At 43.0% G+C, this 20,474-nt stretch overlaps 1 protein-coding gene across 3 annotated transcripts in view; it reads left to right on the top strand.

The window, feature by feature from the left end:
* Positions 1–2,840: 2,840 nt before the first annotated feature.
* Ehf (ETS homologous factor) overlaps positions 2,841–20,474 on the top strand; it is a 40,539-nt gene continuing 22,905 nt past the window's right edge. For 2 of the 3 annotated variants that reach the window (XM_003463838.4, XM_013145957.3), the window contains exon 1: positions 2,841–2,999. The gene's annotated coding sequence lies outside the window, so the exon portion shown is untranslated. Of the gene's footprint in view, positions 3,000–6,218; positions 6,284–20,474 lie in introns of those variants that run through there. The other variant, XM_013145956.3, reaches the window with a different exon arrangement.

Genomic DNA, 20,474 nt, shown 5'->3' on the forward strand with positions numbered 1-20,474 from the left:
GTGCTCCCCAACCCTTGGACCAGGGATGGGTGCCAGTCCAAGGTCTGTTAGGAACAGCATTGCACAGCAGGAGATGAAAAGTAGGTAAGCAAGGAAAACTTCATCTGCATTTGTAGTATCTCCACATAGATGGATTCACCACCTAAGTTTATCTCCTGTCAGGTCAAGAGCAGCCTTCTATTCTCATAGAAGATCAAATCCTACTGTGAACTGCACGTGTGAGGGATCTAGATTTTGTGCATACTATGTGAACCTAATGCTTAATAATCTGATGTGGAGCTGAGGTGGTGATGTTAGCACTGGAGCATGTGTAGTAATTATTATATATCAAAATACATACTAATAAAAGAAACTAACCCTACCCCCAGACCATGGAAAATTATTTTCTACAAAACTGGTCCCTAATGCCAAATGGGTTGAGCATCACTGCTCTAGAAGACAACCTATCTGAACTCGGAAGCTGCAGGCCACTGCAAACAACCTGGTCTGATTTGCTTTGCCCACTTTTCTATGTGGAAATCAATATCAGGACTCACTCAAAGGCTTTGTGTGTTTGCAAAAGTCTGTCTTATTGAAAATGATCACAGAGTAAAAGACCATACTCCAAAGGAATTTACCCACAGATGCTAAATACTTGAAATCTAGCTTTTCTTTGTTTTTAATACAGGGAAAGGGAGGTATTGCTTTTACTTCTGTTTTTCTTTTAGGATGTTTAATAAAGTTCCAAGCAAATAAAATGTTCCATATTTAATAAGTACCCACTAAGTACCAGACACATTGTTAGGTACTTTATATACATAAAAGCTTTTCAGATAAGGTGGCTTGTGAGGATGAGGTGATGATTTTCTGTCCCCCCTCCCCCATACTATAGTTCCTTTTAATGAGCCAGTCCTTCTGTCTTGAATGGATAAAGGAATGGACAAGTCACCAGAACTCTTTAGCTAGAAATCAAAGGGCTTCTATTTAAGGTGGCTTGGCCTGGGCTAGTCAGCCACATCATTAGAGGAGATGCATTTGAAGTTCACCCCCTCAGGACCACACAGACCCTGTCTCCGACTAGACCTTGCTGTTTTAGGTTAATTTCCAGCAAAGGTCTAAATGAGGCCAAACCTTAGAGCATTAATAGCACTAATTCCCTCACCCCTCCACACACCAAGCCAATATCTAGTTGTGGGTGGAATAGCTACTTCAAGCTGCTCTTGACTCATCCATCTCTCAAGCAAAATTCCAGCAGGCTGTTCCCTCAGGGCCTTGCTCTCAGATCAAAAGTTGATAAACTAATTGGGGCTAATGTGATAATGGGCAATAATGACATTTACTGTTTTTATCAGGCCAAGGGCATACATTTACATGTTGAGAGGGCCCTTGGCTGGTACACCAGACTGAGAAGGAGCAGGGGGGTGAGATTGTGTGGTGTAGATTACAGAGGCAAAGGGGCTTTATAGATCTGTCCTAAATAGTACTGCCTTAAGCTTCAAGATCTCCTTTAAGACCAGGTTGAGCTCTTCACTGACACCCTCCTTCTACTTCCAAAATCTCTGCATTCCTGTTGCATAGTAAGCACAGGAGAAATCATGCCACCACTCACTCCCATCCTACCTTATAATACAATAGCTAATTGCTTTCTGTTCTAACCAGGCACTTGGGTTTACATGCAAGTCTTACATTTTTATATAAGGAACTTCTTGTTTTGATCACAAACTCTGTTTCTCTTTGCCAAACCTCTATTCCCCTCCCCTCTCCCACAAAGGGAGTAGTCTGGTGAGTTCAAGAAGTCTTCTTGGATGCTTCACTCATTCCAGGCCAGTGTCAGGGAAGACCTGAGAGAGAAAGTTAGTGGTTAGGGGATGGTATTTTTCCTAGCAAGGGCAGTTGCTCACCTGTACAGGTGCCGGAACATTTGTGACCTAGTGAAGCAGGATCAGGCAACTCCCTGCATGCCCTTGCCCCAGGAGGGTGTGTGGGTATTTGAAATCTGCAGACGCTCCCCATCTGCCTTCTTGCCCAAACTGTTGTTTTATTCCCAACTTCAGGATCTTGATCACTCCCTCTGGTGCTCCTATAGGGAGTGTTGATAAACAAGAAAAAGATCCAAGTGTCAAAAGGAAATGAAAAAACTGGATAATTCAACAAATCACCCTTGCATTGCCAAGAGTTGACTGCTGGAGTTGATTGCTGGGCCTGGATAGCTCATGTGGATATTCCCTCTAGGGGCCTTTTCTTTCAGATTTTTCCCCAAGGCTCCTATCTGGAGTGAGGGGAGAATAGCTTTTCAAAGTCCTTTGACATTGCCTAGGTTCACTGTCAAGGAGGCAGTCATGGTGTCTGGAAAGAAAACGGGCTGGAAGCTCCTTCAGAACATAATACCTGCACAGCCAGGGTAAAGATCTTGGTGCTAAAGTCTAATGGACTAAATGCAGATTAGAAAATGCAACAGATGTTCAGGAGTACTCCTCCCACCCCCTCCACCACCATGTCTGTCAGATTTGGATTTCTGTTCACTCTGCTTTTATACTCTCCCTTCCTGATAGTGTCTTTGGGAAGCACGACGCTTTTCACCCGAAACTGCCTCTAAGCTGAAAAGAACAGTCACCACCAAATCAATTCCTCATCTATTAACAGGTTGTCTCTCTGTACTTGAGACACAGGCATAACCTGGTTAGACCTGTTTTGTTTGAACACTAACGTGTGAGTTGGCCAAATGCAAATGAGCCAATGTTTGTAATCCTTTATTTTATTTTTTTAAAGGGCTGGGCAGCCAATCACAAGAGGGGGGAAGTGACTTAGGGAATTCCCGGTTGGTGGCTTATTGCTTAATATCCTACAAAATGATTTTAAATTATTGTCATATGCGTTTATCTTCACTCTGATGAGAGCTCAGACGTGATAACACCTGTGGTTCCCCATCCTGGTAGGAGCTGGCGTGACAGCTGCTGGCTGCCTCCTTTTCATTAGCCAGAGCTATTGGATTTCCCACCCAGAATCTTTAGGCAAATGAGGTAAGTCCTTATTTTTAAATCTTCTTTTGAATCTGAAACTCAAACACCTGCATGGAAAGAGAAGTCTGCCTTGAACCAGACAGATGAAAAGAGAAGGGCCTCCTGGAGGTAGCTGGCGGGAGGTAGCTTGCTTCCCTGGGCTTACCTCACTGTCTCTTGTTAGAGTTTTCTTTTAGGGGCCAGCTGAGCTCCTTGGACACTATCTGAGAATTTCCTGCCCTCTCTGGACCTCTAATGACTGTGGATTTAAAACCCTTGGTTTGTCTCTACCTGTGTTAGCAAAGCCACGTTTCTGGGTTGAATCCTTTGGAAGCAAACAGGCAGATAGGGCTAGGTGACGCTGATGTAGCTGAGCACAGAGCTAGCTGGCTCTGAGCTCTGGAGGCTCAGAGCACAGTATCTTACTTTCTAGAGATGTCTTCTGCTGATAATTTTTCTGACTCATGAGCTACAGGGAAAGGCCGATTCATCTTTAGTATGTCCCAGTGTTGGAAAATGGCTGATAAAAAAGCAAGAGGAATCACTTCTACACAGAAAAAAACTAGCCAGGCACCCAAGATACAAAGGGGTACTGGAGAGAGTTACACACTTAAGAATGAACTCTGTCTAGAAAAAAAAAATCAATTTAGACAAATGTATCCTATCACAAAAGGACAAACTCACCTTTTGTTGCAAATGAGATCTTAAGACCAGACGGGCAGACATGACTCAGCAGCAACAAACGCATTAGAAACAGGGACTCTGTTGATCTTGTTTAGACACCATGAAGAGGTGCTGGTCCCTGTATGGACAAAACTGGGACCGTGGGGAATTAATCTTCCCTACCAAAGTGGGAAGGTCATGTTTACATCTCTTCTTGTCAATTTAGCATCCCAAGCACTATTGTAGGGTATGTGTTGTTAAGATAGACTGTAAGATTCTGTGAGTTCAAGTACACAGGTGTCTCTGCTGGTTGTCTGCACTGATCTCAATAACAAGGAGAAAAAGAGTGAGGATTTCGATTCTGTGAACATCTGATGAAAGTTTAGTTTAGGCACTGGTTCTGTAGATCAGATATGAAGATGTGCGTAGATAACATTTGTCAGTGTGCAAAAGGGTAGCTGGGGCCTATGTGTGGCAGGGTGAGTCTTCCTCTGAGGTCAAAGGAAGAGTCAGTTTTCAATAGGAGAGGTAAAGATACGTCACTAGGAAGAATTTCATAGTTAAGAAATGCTATCAGAAGAAATTATTAAACATAGTTTAAGGATAACCATGTTTAAGAATAAGAATCATGGCTACATCTAGAGTTTTGCAGAAGGCTCCACTTGTCTTCTTTTTGTGACCTAAGATTCTGTGAGTGTAAAATAATTGAACTCCATCTTTTTTGTAACATGGTGTGATGTTGGATCACATTGCTTCCACAAAACTGCTGTGGAAATGATATGAGATCCATACTCACTTGGAAGCCTGTAATCACACTTTAAAAGTTAATAATCTCCTTGGAGACAATCCTCTGTGTTTCTGAAATGTTGTAGAGAGGCATTCGAGGCATATGCTCTACCACTGAGCTATATCCTCAGCCATGAAGAGGCATTACAATAGATACCAACCCTGACAAAGCTGGTGTGCTCAAGGTTCTCTTACGTTAGTACTCAAGACAGTCTTTAGGAACTTTTTTTTAAAAAATTATTTTTATTAGTACATGTTTGCAGTGTGTAATGATTACAGTTCATATATAACACATCTTAATTCTTATAATAGTCCTTAGGACCTTTTAGGGATAGCTTGTGAGTATGGCAATGTATTTGGTCAAGGGCTCAGAAAGTCTCTATTCTGTTAATACCTTTGTGTTAAAAATTGCCTATATGTACATACACATGCATATGTATATTTCATTTCATTTTTTAATATATTGTATTTTCACAATGGAAATGACTAGGGTCTTTCCTGACCTCTGACAAGCCCTACATTCATATTCCCGATTCTATGTTCGGAGGTCTCAGAAAGCGCTCCCATTCATTGACTAACTATTGTGATCCTCTTTCAATATCTTTCTGACTTGTTCAGGGTTTAAGACAGAAGGGAAACTGGGAGGTTAAAATGTGCATTCAATTGAGTGCAGTTAGCTAGCTGAAAACTGTAAGGAACTTGTATAAGTCTTCCACTCAGAATGGGAGTGCTTTGGGCCAAAGTTCCCCTCTAAGGAAGTGGAATTTAGCTTTCTGGAATCTCATAAAGTTTTATTTCCTTCTTATCTCTCCCTATTCCTTACTGAATTTGGGAATTTGAGCACTAGGTGTGTTTATAGACTCTCTTGCTTTTCAGAAGGCCAGGCATCAGAGCTCTGCTTCGCTGATAGCTCCCAGCATAGAGTTTTATACATGGAATGATACCAAATACAGTGAATGTTTAAATTTTAAAAAATTATTACAGTAAAAGGAATATTGCTGCTAATCCTCTCAGAATACTTCCCCTTGCTTAGCCCCTCATTGTTACCACTTTCTGAAGCAGGTCAAAAGTTCCATTTCAAATCTTCATGAGATATGATCAAAAATGTGGTAAATATGGCTGCCAGTGCCATTCAACTGAAAGGCAGGCTCACGAAAACATCACAATGTGTCCTTATCCACCCTAGTCACAAACACAGCACTGTGTAACATCTGGTTCTCCCCCAAAGTCAAAGTGATCATGAAGAGTCAACATTTTGAATCAATTCAGGACATCAACGCAGCCACGACACCATCGCTAAAGACATCCTAGAACTGCCTCAGAAAGTGGCAAGACCTGTGAGATAAGTGTGCCCAAAATGACCATTTTAAGAGGGATTGATGGCAAGATGTCTTTCCTTACAATCATCTTTAAATGTTTATGCATAAATTCATTTAAAAAAATTATATCTCATAAAAATCACTGAAAATCTACTCTGTGTTTCCCCCTTTCTCCAAATGACCTCTCTAAGTCACCTCCAGACAGAAGTAACTTTCAAATTTTGTCTTCTGGGAGAATAGGGTGGGATAGCTACCAAGACCCAATTACCGAGGTAGTTCCTGCTAACCTACCTGAGAGTCAAGGCCAGTTCTTTAAGGAACTAAACAAAATTGTAACCTTTTCAGTAACACCATCTGGCTGCTGTTTGGCCCATTGCTCTTGGTAAGCTAGTCCTCTGGCAGGGCTGAAGTCACAGTCCCTTCTGTTGTGGGTGGGGCCACAGTTGGGAGGCACTGGCGTGGTGTTTGGAGCCCACACTTTGCCCCCAGCCTTTGTTACCCGGTTACTGAACACAAGCGAGGTGGCCTTCAGCACAGGTAAGCTGAATTTGTGGCGAGGATCACCCTGCAAAGACAGAGGCAGGAGGCAGCCAGTCGCTTGCACTCAGGTTCTCTTAAATCTGTCTTCAAATAACTTTTCTATCTCATTCGTTATCAAATGTTTTAAAAATAATGTTTTAAGTATCAGGTAATGGGGTTCTTATTAAAAATTGTTAGTTTCTTTACATTGGGTAAGAACTTAAAGGATAATTAAGCCATTAGGCAGAAAATCAGCTGTGAAAGGGAGTAAATGGTCCCCACAATGGGCCATCTCAGTGTGGGACATACTTTTAGCTCACCGGATCAGCAAGCCAGGAAGTGCTAGAGTAGATCTTTCTGTGGGTCCGTCAGTTACTTGATAAAACACTTTGCTAAATTTCAGAAGGAGGAAAAAAAAGAGCAGATCTTTTTTTGAGAATCTTCCCCAAAGAAGAAAAGACTCTAAATATGAGAAAGGAAAGATCAGCAGGTACCCTTAAGTGGATTCCTCAGGATCCTCAGAACTTTGGCTAAGAAATACGCTTAGTGTATGTACCACCACCCGACACTTGGCACCTTTAGTGGTATTAGGGATATTAGTTTGCTCCCATACTATTCACATCTTTCTTTGTTTGCCTTACAAGGCCAGAGCTGGTGAGAGCGTGGAAGTGGCTGACGCAGGCTGCTTGTGATCACAGGGAGCAGTCACTGTACGCAACCAATATTCTAATAGTGTCTCCCCTAAAATATCACTGCAGCCTCCTAAATTCATACACCACAGGGGCACTCATGACTGATTGTTGGGAAGTATTGGGTAGACAAGATGAACATGGACTCGCTTCTCCCAGAGGAAGATCTGGTGGGTAATCACAAGGGCACCAGGATAAGCTCAGGCACTGGGTGGTCCAACTCAGATCCCAGAGATTTCCTGAGGGCTTAACCTGTACCCAGAGCAGCCAGAGCTTGCAACAGGGTCAAGAAGGGTGTCCCATTTAATGACTCTCATAGGGTATTAATTGACCTTGTTTTAAAAGAGATAACCTATAAAATATTCCTTTGAAAAGTGATTTCATTAACACTTAACTACATACTGTCCTGGATTGATTTTGGGAATCAGAAATAAGTCTCATTTCTGATTTGTTGGATTGACAATCCCTTTTTCCCTGTCATCTTTAGCCATATTATGGCCTCTCAGAACTTCCTTCAATAACTTTCCCTTCATCACTAAAGATATTTAATTAACAATTGTTTAAAATACAACCAGTATAGGTATATTCACAACATGTTTCCTGATGAAATCAAAATGTCCAACTAATGAAAGTTTGATGATTAAACTAGTAGACCACCTCATAACCTCACTCTTGATGTAACAACTGATTTTTTACTTCTGTGTGACCTTGTGTAACTTTCTTTGATGTTGCAGTTATAGGGCAGTTAAATTATCATATCAGCCACTTTGTTCTCACCCCGTATCATAGACACATAAAGAATTAACCTTGGAGACTAGGTTCTTATTTTTCCAGCTGTGGATTTGGGAAAGTTCAGTCGTCCCATTAAACCTTTTTCAGCTTAGTGAAAACTTCCTGTAAAACTCTGTAGAACCTTTCTTGGAACAGAAAGAGGGTCATCTATTTTTGGGGTATAACAATGGGCCTTGGAGAAGGTGGACATCGTTTTGCAATTATTTCAGGGTCCATTTTAGGAGCCTTTAAAAACTTCTCTCTGTAGTGCTGATGGCATAGTCTGGAGGATGAGTTGAAAAGGAACAAAACAGGAAGTTGTTTTCACTGCAGTGGGCTATAGATGTGGCCCTGAATTCAACCTCTACCTCAGTGCCGTTCACATAGAATATCAAAGAGCACCAGTCACTGTTCTCCTATCTTAACTCCATTGGCTGAAAGACTGCAGGTAGAAGAACACTGATAAAGAGTAGACTTCAACCCGAGTGTGTCTGAAGGGGTAGGAGACTGTACAAGTAGTGCTTTAGAATCAGCAGGGACATGATATGGAGATACTAGATTTAGAGTGAGAATTCTTGGGTTCAAAGTTATTCTGGCCCTGGGTAGTTGAGTGACTATGGTTGAATTGTGTAAGCTTTAGTATCTAAATGTCCTCCTCTGAAAAATAGAATCAATAGTGTCTATTGCCCAGGAACTTTGTAAACGTTTGCACATTAAGCAAAGACTATAAAAGCAGTGAAATAAAAACTTATGAGTAAATAATTAGTAATTTGAGAGTAGGAGTCAAGGAGAAATATCCAATTCAGGTGAATTCAGTGAGTCTTAGTTGGGTCAGAATGAAAAGGTATTAAATTTTTTCCCTTAATGATCAACTTTGGTTTTGCAGTGAAAGAAATGCAGTAGATTTTTACAGGTCATGGCCGGCTGCAGGGAAATGAGATGATTCCTGTTAACAGGGGAGTTCCAGTTTAAATCTCAATCTGAACTGATGCATATGCCAGCGCATGGAGCTCCCGGGGGAGGGTTGGAGTGTGCCTGCAGCCTGTTCCTCCCCTGTCTTGGTGCCTGACACGTAGTAGCCTGCAGAAGAGAGTCCCTGCTTTGGGCTGTTCACATGACTGACGGAAACTTTGTATACCAACCCCTAAAATTCCGAAAGTGCCTCCTGATGTCTACTGCCCACCACTGTTGAAGGCATTAGTGTTGTGCAAATGTTCTAGAGGCTTTGGGGGAAAAAAAATAACAAAACCAAACCTAATTACTTATTTTGTCTACACACCATGGGGTTTCCTTGTGATGAATAGTTCAAATGTACTGGCCATGCAGAAGTGATTCCTAGATGCTAAAATGAAGGAGTTGTCCTTGCTATTAGTTGAACAGCCAGAGTTCCTAGCTTTCCCAGGTTTGCCTGGTGTCTATAAAGAATATTTGGGGGCTCCATGAACTTGTGAAAAAACTACAAAACAGTTTTTCATAACCTCTTATAAAATTTAACATCTTCTGATGATGCAAATATAATTTCATCTGTGTCTGTGACTATTACCAAGAGTAATCACAAAATTTTTGTATCACATTATACTTGATACCGATATTTTAAAATATCACTATCTGACATTGCAGAAGTTATTAGACCTGATATAGACAGTCTTATTTAGTGTGTTACTAAAGAAGGATATATATTATGCTATCATGCAATTACTTTAAAAAGGACCTGCATGCCTCAGTAGATTAAAAAGTGGGTCCATAGTATGAATCAGAGGCTAAGAACTGCTACAGTAAAGCATTTTCCCTGACAAGGCCAATGAACTGACTTCTGAACAGGACAGCTAATAGACAGTCTCTGCCAAAACAGAGGACCATGTTCCTCCTGCCTTGGAGTTGTGGAGGGACCTTAGCATAATAAAGATGATAATAATAGTAATAATGGTAATAATAATAAGAGCTGGCATTGGTTGAGTGCTTGTTACAGGCCAGCTGGTTACAGGCATGTTCAGTGTCCTATTTTTGCTGAATCCTCCCGCTCACCTGAGAAGGTAGGTCATGGGGCAGTCAGACAGAGAAGACCTCTCACCCCAGTGATGACAGAGTCTTAGCATAATTTAAAGTGAAAATAGGAATGATCTCCTGGAGGCCAGCATCATGAGTGTGTGCCTGGGCTGAGGTTAGAATACTCTGCTTTTGGTGTAACATTCTATACTAGCTGTCTTGAAATTCCTATTACATTTTGAAGCGGGGACGCCGTATTTTCCTTCTGAACCAAGCAATGGATTTATATGACCTTTCCTGCTGCTGGAGGTGCTAACGTTGTTTGGATGTGTGACAATTCCTCATGCTGGGATTCTGAGAAACCAAGTCTTGGGCTAGTGGCAGCAGGGAAAGCTAAGGCCTGCTGGGGAGGAAAGGCACAGATTTTGTGTTGGTGAATTTTACAGGTTAGTTTCAGTTTCAAAGGTTTTCTGCGAAACGATGAGGGAATGGTTATATTATACAGCAAAAGGGATTTGAGTCCTTGGACAGTCCGGTAGGTTTTCTTGCTTTTCTTTCTGATGAGTTATCATTTTTATTGTTCCGGAGATCTTGCTGCATAGGCCAGTGAGTTAGGAGAAGCAGAACAAAATCTGTCCGGCAAGGAAATGAAACCTAAGGAGCTGAGAGTCCATCGTTCTTGTAGGAGGTGCCAAGGAGTTTGCTTGGTTGTCTACTGTCCTTTAACGATTACTGGAAAAAGAGGAAATTTCACTTTTTCTGAAAAGCAGGTCCTCTCATTTGTGAGCAAACCGAGATGTTATAGTGTTTGGTCCTTAAATTGTGAAGCTGATGATGGAATAAGGTTGTGAGGTTCCATCTGTATTTGAGGGACACATTTTTACAAACTTTTACAAGGTCTCGAACAAGATCTCTGACACGGTGTCAGTGGAGGAGGGCAAGAATTTTACCAGATTTCTATGAGTGACAGACTTCAGGCTTCCAGAATGACACATCCATAGACTCTTTCTTGTCATCAGTGTGTTGTTCCCAGCCTTCAGGACTCATATGTGATACTCAGCCATCAGGCACCCCACCAAGGGAGCCAAGTTTCCTTCTTGAATTTTCAGCAGCTTGTTTTTCCCTATTAATATTACTAATCTTTCATTTTTAAGGAGACCTCACCCCTGAGTCAACGTAGGGCCTCAATGGGAAGATGAAGGTTTTTTGTTTTGCTTTTGGTACTGGGGATCAAACCTAGGACCTATTGTATGTTGAGCAGAAGCTTTACCATTCAGGTCTCACGGATGCATTTGCGGAGCTGTGAACTGGACTTTCTGCAGTGCCTGGACTGATATCCATTATCAGAGGCCTTTTTAACAGAGTATAAGTGTGGTCAATATGGTTCATACTCCCATTTCGAGGTACAGTCAGTGAAGCCATCCTCGAAAGATCTCAATTGTCAAATTAGAAGGGTGAAATCCTAAGCAACATCCTTCTCTTTAGAAATGCAAGGGTACGGAGAATTATGCTGTTTTTCCCACGCTGTCCCTACTGCATTTCTTACAACACAACCATCCAATTACTAGATTTGTGTCTTGGATAAGTTACTTAACTTCTTGGTGCTTCCTCATCTGTAAAATGGGACATTAAGTACTGATGTTTGAGGTTCTTGCCAGGCTTGAATGAGATAATTCATGCAAAGCCTAGCTCAATTTGTAAGACAAAGTAAACACTCAGTTGATGTGAATTATCCCACCATCATAGCTTTTGTTGTTGTTTTGTAATTATACAATCCATGAGATTCCACACTGGTAGTGGTTGATCTTTTCTTGGCTTGAGCTTCTTGGTCTTTTCCTGCGAGGAAATTTGAGTCTTGAAATGGTCAAATCCATTGTCCTGGTCCATCTCAACCCCTCCTTGGTCCCAGTGCCCACCCCTTACCTTCCTCCACCCGTCCCACATTCCTGCGCGGTTGGTCTTATTTATTTTTCAGTCCACTAAGGATGTTGTTAAATCTTTTCTTTTTCTGCTGCTTGATTTGGTCTGTGGTACTCCACTCCCCGCCCTGCTCATGACAAGAATGCCTGGGAGTGCTCAGCCAGCCATGTCTCTCCCTGTCAGATCACCCTGTTCTCAACAATCCCCGAGAAGCCATGTTCTGTGGCCTTTTCCACTACATCAGTGGTCTGCTGGCAATAAGGGCCGAAAAGGTGATTTCGTAGGGGAGTATTCAATGCTGACTATGACTGTGCTTTCTCTAGCTTAAAAAGAGCTATTAAAAGGCTTCCTCTGTGTGTGTATAGAAGGTTGGGTAATGCTGTTATTATTTAATTAGTGTTCATGATCTCCATTTGAGTGATTTGTTTAGCTCTTTGAGGCCCTTTTTGGCTTTGGTTCATCATGTGATATTGACAAACTAATGACAAATGGGAGTGCTATGATGCTCGGATTAGGGCAGAAATGTGACCTGGAACCTCTCATGCTGTTTCTTCCTGGGACTCAAATTCTTCGGCAGAACAGGAGTAAGTCTGCCCAGGCCATTTTTTGGAGATAAGTACGGGTTAGCCTTATCTCTGAGACGGGAGAACCACAGTCCAGGTTTTCAGATTAAACTCTTGGTCCAAGGTTGGGAATGAGGTGTCTAGGAGAGAGGCTAGACTTAGGAGGTTGGAGGTTGCTGGGTTTCTGCTTTAGCAGGTAACTCACGGGCCACACCTACTCCCTAAAGCATATTGACTTCCAGAAGTCAGCCACTTGGAAGAGTGCTCTGGTCTGGGTTTCCATCACCTGCAGCAGCCCCTTCTGTGCCCTTGTTAATCTGACTCAGAATCTGAAGCCCGGCTGGCTGGAGGCTGGCCATGTTACTCTGCAGACCTCGGACACCCCTCAGTGCCCTGGTGGAATCAGCCAATGGAAAAGTACAAGGCCTTCTGGGCTTCCTGGCCCTGCCAGCTCCCACTGGCCTGTTTGATGCCTCCTCTTGTTCTGTGGAGTGGGAGGGCAGCACCCAAACTGAAAGCACAGGGTTTTCTTTGGTTTTTTTTAATAGGAAAAACAAATTGGCATGAGTGCTCTGTCGAACCAGCTCAGGCTGTTTGGGCAGATGCCTTTCTTTGCTTTTTTCTGTTTATTTTCCAACAAATCAATGCTTAACTGCATTGTTATCGGAGCAGAGCAACAGGTGCAAAAAAATAACTCTGCTGCCAACTCAAATGAAAAGGTAGGGCTTATACCCTCTGGGAGGGATTCAGAAGATAACAGAAGCCCCTGCCAGCAACCGAATTAACAGCTCTGTTTACGGTGGGTTTTATGTTAACAACCTGCTCCTAACCCTCCGACACATAAACAATCCATTGTCTTGGGAAGGGACGTTCAGCCATCCAGACAACTGAAGGCTTTATTCTGCTCGGAGTGGAGATTAGTTTTGGCAGAGGCTGCTTGGTGAAACTCACAAGCATTTATCCTGTCTGCCAGCTCTCTGTTTTAGCAAGGGTTTTCTCTGCAGGCAAGGGTAGGGGGTTGTTGGGGGATGGGGAGAGAATCCATCCTACTCTGCAGCCCAGTTGAAATTCTTGTCAAGGTTGGTTATTTCAAATGAAGAGTAGGTTGCCTGACTCTCTCTGCTCTTGCTTTATTCCATTCCTCAGGGGAGGTGGGGAGTGAGCTCAGCCAACTTTGGAAAGAGCTACTATTGTTTTGGGAGTGTGTCCTGTTCATAGTCCAGTGGGGCAGGGCAGGGTGCCACTGTCGCTGTTTTGTTCACTGTTGTGGCTTCAGTACCATGATGCTGAATACCTAGCAGACATTTGATGAATGTCCATATTAATTGGAAAGGTGAATAAAATGTTTGTAATTATTGCACCAGCATTTCTTGGGGAAGTTGTTCACTGCAGAAGGCTGAGACAATAGTGCTTTTTTTGGGGGGGGGATATGAAGCTTAACATCCAAGTTTTGTTAAGAAAGCCTGCAAAGGGCTACAGTGGGGTAGGATGGAGTTGGGGATCGTCAGTCATATTCTGAGCCCAGTGCTTTGTTCTGATTGCAGAGGATGTATTCGTAAGTAAGCAAATGGTGTTGATTTGGGGATACTGAATATTAGGAACTTTTTGTGGTTCTTTGCTTTGCGTAATGATGCTTGCACGTGCCAGATAAATGCTCTATCATGAGCTATGTTCTCGGCTTTTTTTTAATTTTTAGTTTTTATTTTGATACTGGGTGTCACTAAGCTTCCCAGTCTGACCTTGAATTTGTCATCTTCTGGCTTCAGTCTCCCAAAAAACTGGGGTTACAGGTGCTCTCCATCACACTCAGAAAGAACTGTTTGATTGCACTTTGGTAAATGATGCAGGAATAGGTTCTCCTATGGTCATTTGGAGCTTGTATCCTTCTGATTGAATCTTTAACTACACAAGGATTTTTTGTGTATACAGACATTTCCTTGAAGACTGATATTTAGTTATCTTGTGGTGGGAAACTGAGAGGAGGCAATTGTGTTTGTAGAGTAGAAATTCTTAACTGTAAGAGTGGTCCAGGATTCGCCCAAAGTGTCAAAAATTCAGACTCTGATTGAGAGGCCTGAAACAGGACCTCAGAAAATTTCAAGTTTAACCCCTGCTTAGATGATGGTGACACAACGCTCTATGGATAAAGCTTTGAGAAACAGCCACCAGCCTCTTCAGCCTGGTCCCTGTCCTTACATCTGTGCCTTAACAAAGACCCATGACTGTTGAAGAGAGATCTGTATTTTGCTACACTTTCTGGCTAATTCTACCTTTTGGTTGGTTGTTTGAGTAGAAAAACAGGCAAAGTGGGGAGAGAGATTTTTCAGGTTGAGAGCTGGTGAGGAAAACAGTGAACTGTTGGGAATGGATCCTCTGGGATGGAGGCTAATTCCTACTTCAGCTGCCACTGGAAAGAGACAGGGGCCCCTTCTGGTCTTAGCAGAGGAGCAGAGGCAATGCCAAAGTCAAGGAAGAGAAAAGAACTGAAATTTTGCAGGTCTTGTGTCGGAGGTAGGAATAAACTTGAATCCTGACTATTACAAAGTTATCAACTTCTAGTCCAACATGAGTGTGAGAGAGATTTCTCAAAGATCTCTGATGTCTATAGAGCTTTAGTGTCATGGATGACCTTTAGAGGCACTGGGCATCACTCGATTCATTTCACACTGGGAAGTGGATGTGGATTTTTGGTAGCCACCATGACTATTGAGGACTCAAAAGACTCTGTGACCTTTCAGATTCAAAGCTTGTCCTATTCTTAGTCCACCTATCTGAACAGGGTTGATAAAGGCCCCATGGGTTATTTAAGACAATCTTGTCTTTTGATCTCCGTCAGTGCCTGTTGTTGTATGTGCCACCTTGTCTGGATTTGGCAGCAAGGATGATAAAGATCAGCATAATGTGTGTATTTGCAAATGGCTTATAGTCAAAAAGCTGTACCTATAATATATCCAGACTTGGCTTCATTGTGAAAAGGCTTGAAACCCCAGAAAGAATACTTCCGACGCTGCCCCTGGAACATGAAATTGTGTGTCTCAGAAAACACCCGTGAAGGTATGAACTTATCTGTAATGTAATTCCAAGAGGATTAAATACATTCTTTAAGCTTGATTCACATTTTGATTCATACGCAAAGGTGTAAATCATTGTCTTATACTCAGCCACATCTCATATGCCTGTGAATTATCTTTTCTCCTACTTGGGAGTGGGCCTTGGAAACAAACGCCAGTCACACTCAAACAGGAAGTCAGGAAGCTGTTGCAACATCCTGAGGGCAAATGCTCTGAATTCACCTGTTACTGGCTTTGATTAAGAGCTGCAAATGGTCTGCATATCACTGTCTTCACAGAAGCCTGATTGCTTTTCTAGTTTGAGGACACGAATGTCCCATGGCAGCCATCTCAATGGCAGTTTGGAGGTGATGTAGTTGAAGGAAGAAGGTGAATGATGACCTCAGTTCTCAGTCCCCAGGGACTGGAAATAGGGGAGGTGGACACCAGCTCTACTAGAGATCTGTTCTGTGGCCCTGATAGTTCCCAGTGTAGTTGCACCCTGACAGCAAAAGCAAACATGTGCTTTGGCCTGGAAACTAATTCAGCTAAAGCAGAAATAATTATGGGGCAGGTTATTTCCCCAAATATAAAATTAAATGAACTTTACTGAGTCATAGGAGGATGTGCATATACGTGTTTACATATATATGTGTGTGTATATTTTTATACATTAGCTTGATGAACATGTTTGGCAGCAGAATCCAAGGAGATGCTATGACCACATATAAGATAGAGGAATTGAGGTTAAGAATAAATTAAAGGCAGTTTTTATCTCCAGCAAAGCATCCTCTTCAGTTTGTTGCAGAAAGTCTGAGTTTAAATTTTCTTCTAGTTACAACTTTAGTTCAATTCTATGATCCTGAACAAGTTCCCTAGCCTCTCTGAGCCTCAGGTAGTCAGTTTGTTAAGTGATGTAATGTCCTATAGATTTGTTGTGAGCAAAGACTGAGATAAAGCATTTAACAGCCCTTTGCACAGAGCTGGCACATTTGATCAGCAAGACCTAGTTACTACAGTATAATCCTAACACTAACTGAGTTCAGTCCTAGGTCTCATGACTAAGTAAAAGAAAGATCTGCTTCCATCGGAAGAGGCCCAAGCTGAATGGCATTCTTCTCCCAAGAGGTCATTTGAGCAGTTACTAGCTTTTCAGAGTCCCGAGAGGATGGGCAGTGCATGAGTCCAGCTCCATGCCAGGGTCCTGGAGCTCCTTCCCCTTGCCTTTCTGTCCCTATAATGCCAATCTGAACACTTCCTGTGGGAGGGACCCTGTAGGATACAAGCAACCTGGGTGTCCTTCTGTACTTGGCTCTTCTGTTTCTTGTTCCTGCACTGAGTTCTGGGCTTTGGGGGTGCAAAGCCATGGTTACTCAGAGCCAGGGTCCCCACCCCAGCTTTTGGCAGCCTCGGGCACAATGTGGCTGGTGAGAGAAAGGGGATCAGGAGGGATGACTCTCAGTCCCTTGGGCCAGAGCTGTGCCCGTGGGCAATAACATGTCTCCTGCGAACAGGGACCCACCTGGCATAACTCAATAGCAATGGAGCATCTCTAAGACAACACTAGGTTGACGGTGGGCGGGAAGGCACGACAGACACCAGGCTTGCTAGTGTTCAGCCCCTGGGGCTGGAGGATAGTGTGCGGAAGACAGAGATGTGGTGCTTTGCTTAAAACGAACCTGGCCCTCCATTTCCTCTTTGGAGATTCAAAACAATTTTAATATTTTTACACAAACCAGCTCACATTTATCAAGCCCTTACCTGCATCAAATACTTTTCTAAGCACTTTATGGGCATCATGTCATTGTGTCTCTCAGCAACACTTTCCGTATCATATACCTTTGTAAATGAGGAATGGCACAGACTTGTCTAAACTTGTCCCTTTAGCAAATCTGCAAATCCAGGTTTGAACCATGGTCTTCTGCTTCCTGAGCCCACGGCCCTCTGACCACTACCTTCTCTTGCCTCTGAAGAGTCTGATCCTATCACAGGAATGTCCCCGAGGCCTACAAACCCAGCTTCAAGAGAGACTGGGACAGATCCTCTCCTAAGAGCTAACAAAACCACTTGCCTAGCGTGAGGCCCTGTGCCAAGTACTTCACAAACATTCTCATTTAATCTCTCATCAATTCCATGTTTTCTGTGATACAGGGAAACTGAGGCTGCAGAGCGGTTGGGACTTCCCTCAGGTCAACATAGTCACTGAGAGGCAGCCCCAAAACCTCACCCCTCATCATCCCTGTCATATTTTTCAAGGCTGCCCTGAAGACAGCAGGCAATGGGAATCTGAGTGGAACTGTTTTTACACCCTTGAAAATGTCCCTAGGCTGTGGTTTATGGGATCTGGTGTCAGTGACGCATCTTCTCTGTGAAAATTTGCCACTGACATGCAGCCCAAAATGTGAGGGTGAGGCTGAAGGCTGCGTTCCCTTTCATCCTGTCCCCCACGATGGCGTATGCATGGTGGTGGCAGGCTGGGCTTCCTGGGGGAGGGCAACAGGCTGTGATGAATGTCTGGAAACAACAGTGAGCTCGGGTGCCGTGGCTATGTCTAGGGTGACCAGGACAGAGCTGTCCAAATCGTTTTGAGTGCAGGTGTTGACATTTACCTAAAATCACTCATCAAAATAGTGAGAGGCAAGCCGGTCACAGTGGTGCATGTCTGTAACCCCAGCATTCAGGAGGCTGGTGGCAGAAGGATTGCCATAAGTTTGAAGCCAACGTGGGCTACATAGTGAGGTTAAGGCCAGCCTGAACTGTATAGCGTTTGTCTTAAAAAAACAAAAACCAAGTGGCCAGGGACAGAGGTTATCTCTGCTGCCAAACTGCAGGTTGTGGCTGCTGGGTGCTTTCTTATTGCAAAAATGTTTCAGATTGTTCAAGCCCAAGTGAGTGCTAAGTTTTAGGGGAGCTGCTGGCTCAGGCCTTTGCTGCTCACCGTGGAGCAGGTCCTGGCTGGAGGCCTGGCATCCTCTGTTTGTCTGTGCTTTAGTCTTTTGGGTACTGTGCCCTGCTTTTTCTCTTCAAATGAAGTACAGACTTCTGCGACCCCAAATGGTTATTTGTGTGAGCATTTCATGGAGGCGTGAAATTTTGGGTGAATGTGAAAGGGGCATGTAGTCAAACACTCTTCCCTGATTGTTTCTGCCCATAATGGGTATCTGAGGATATTTATAAAGAAATTCCTGAGCAAGTGGGTTTGAAATAAAGTTTAGAGTTTTTTTGGTGGCATGTGTTCAGTTTTTAAAAGTGCAAGGAATAATTTATACTGTAGTTTCTGAATATACATCAGGGATGCTCCATGCATAGTGCATTTGCTTCAAACTCCACTGATGAGGCAGTTGCTCTGTTCGTGCCAGGCACTGCTGTGGGCTCGGAGGTCCTTATCCTGTTTAATCCTCTGCCAGCCTATGCGGTAGGGACCAATGCTGTCCATTGCGCAGGAGAGGAAATGCAGCTAAGAGTCTCATCAAGGGCCAAGGTTGCCACATCAGCGGACAGCAGAGCTCGTGCTTCTGCAGCCACAGGCTTTGTTTTCAGATATTGTTCTCAACCAGCTGTGATTTGGATCCAGGGGTTATTTGGGGGGAGTGCTACTGGAATCAAGTTGGCAAAGATCCTGCTAAACATCGGACAATGCACAAAACAGCCCCAGAGTAGAGAATTCTCCAGCTCCATCTATACCCATATCTATTGCTGCACTATTTACTTAGCCACTAATAGATGAATGGATAAAGAAAATGTTGTGTGCACACACAAGGGAGTATCACCAGTTAATAAATAGAATGAAATACTGCTATTTGTGGTGAAGTGGGCAGGACTGGAGGACATCATGTTAAGTGACAGAAATCAGGTACAGGAGGACAAACACTGCCTGTTCTCACTGCTTTCTGGAAAAGAGAACATTTGACCTCTCAGAAGCAAAGAGCAGCGTTCCGCCAGAGGTGGAAGGAGGTGGGGAGAAGGAGGGATACAGAATGGGTGGGTAACAGGTACCAAATGGGCAGTTAGATAGGAAGAATTAGTTCTAGTATTTTAAAGCACCGTAGATTAACTGTAGTCTAAAACTAAAAGAGTTTCCCCATACATAAAAGTAATAAATGTTTTGAAAAGATAGAAATACTGATCATTTTGATCTGATCATTATACACTGTAGAAATTTATTGAATGAATTTACTATATCCCATAACTTACATATAAATATATGTTAACTTTAAAAAATTGTTAAAAAGAGAATTATTCAGGCCCAAACTTCAATTGCAGGAATACTGTAAAACTCTCCTTTTAATCACTATCTGGTATGGCTGTGGATGTCTTTGCCTTTCTTTTCCATCCTCACCTCTAGAAGCTGAAGATGGAGAGAGATGAGTCCTATTCCAGCTTGCTTTGGACACGCAGATTTGAATCCATCTTCCTCAGGCTCTGAACCAAGGTTGCAGTCTTGGAAGCAGTAAAATGTGTTAAAAATCCTCCTCTAGGATTACTGTTAAGAGAAAGGATAGTGGTTTTCCCTGGGGGCTTATGTGCCAGGCACTAGACTAGACACTGTTAAGCCCACCCTTTAAACCCACAATATTGACTCTTGCATGCCCACATCTGGACTAAACACCTTTAAACCCACAGTATTGACTCTTCAAAATAGCTCTTAGAGGAGATCACTGTTACCCACTATCCAGTCCCACCCTGTTCAAGCCAGTGAAGACAAATGAGCCTCAGAATGCTTAACATATTCAAGGTCACATGGCTGAAAGATGGGACCTGGAATCTAGCTCGGACCTTTGATTCCAAGGCTCTATTCATCCATTTAAAAAAAAAGAAAAGAAAAGAAAGATGCTGAAGGTGAAGGAGGGAACTGAACAAGGAGCGTTAATAGTCCTCCTACTTTTCAATTAAATGGTTGCTTTTCCTACACTCTAAAGTACTCACTATATATCATGGAAAGTCCAGATTCGTGTATGGGGCTTTGGGTGTGTTGGTTGTAATAGGGCTTTTTTACAGTTCTCAAGGCACATTTATTATCCATTATCCTAGTTGATCTCAACTGTCATGAGAGACTGGTATAGAAAAATGTCTTCACTTTATTCCTGAAAATCTGGGCCTTGAAGTAGCATGGATCCAGAGGCCTTGGGGATAACTAGCACCCCCCACCCCCCAAAGGCACCCTCCTTGCAGCTCCCTGTGGGGTCTGAGTCCCTGACCCTCTTTATTCACAAGCCTGGGTGAGTTCCAG

This window comes from Cavia porcellus, unplaced genomic scaffold (assembly GCF_034190915.1).
Source record: "Cavia porcellus strain 051 isolate PalLab524CR breed Dunkin Hartley unplaced genomic scaffold, mCavPor4.1 scaffold_17, whole genome shotgun sequence".
Classification (NCBI taxonomy): domain Eukaryota; kingdom Metazoa; phylum Chordata; class Mammalia; order Rodentia; family Caviidae; genus Cavia; species Cavia porcellus.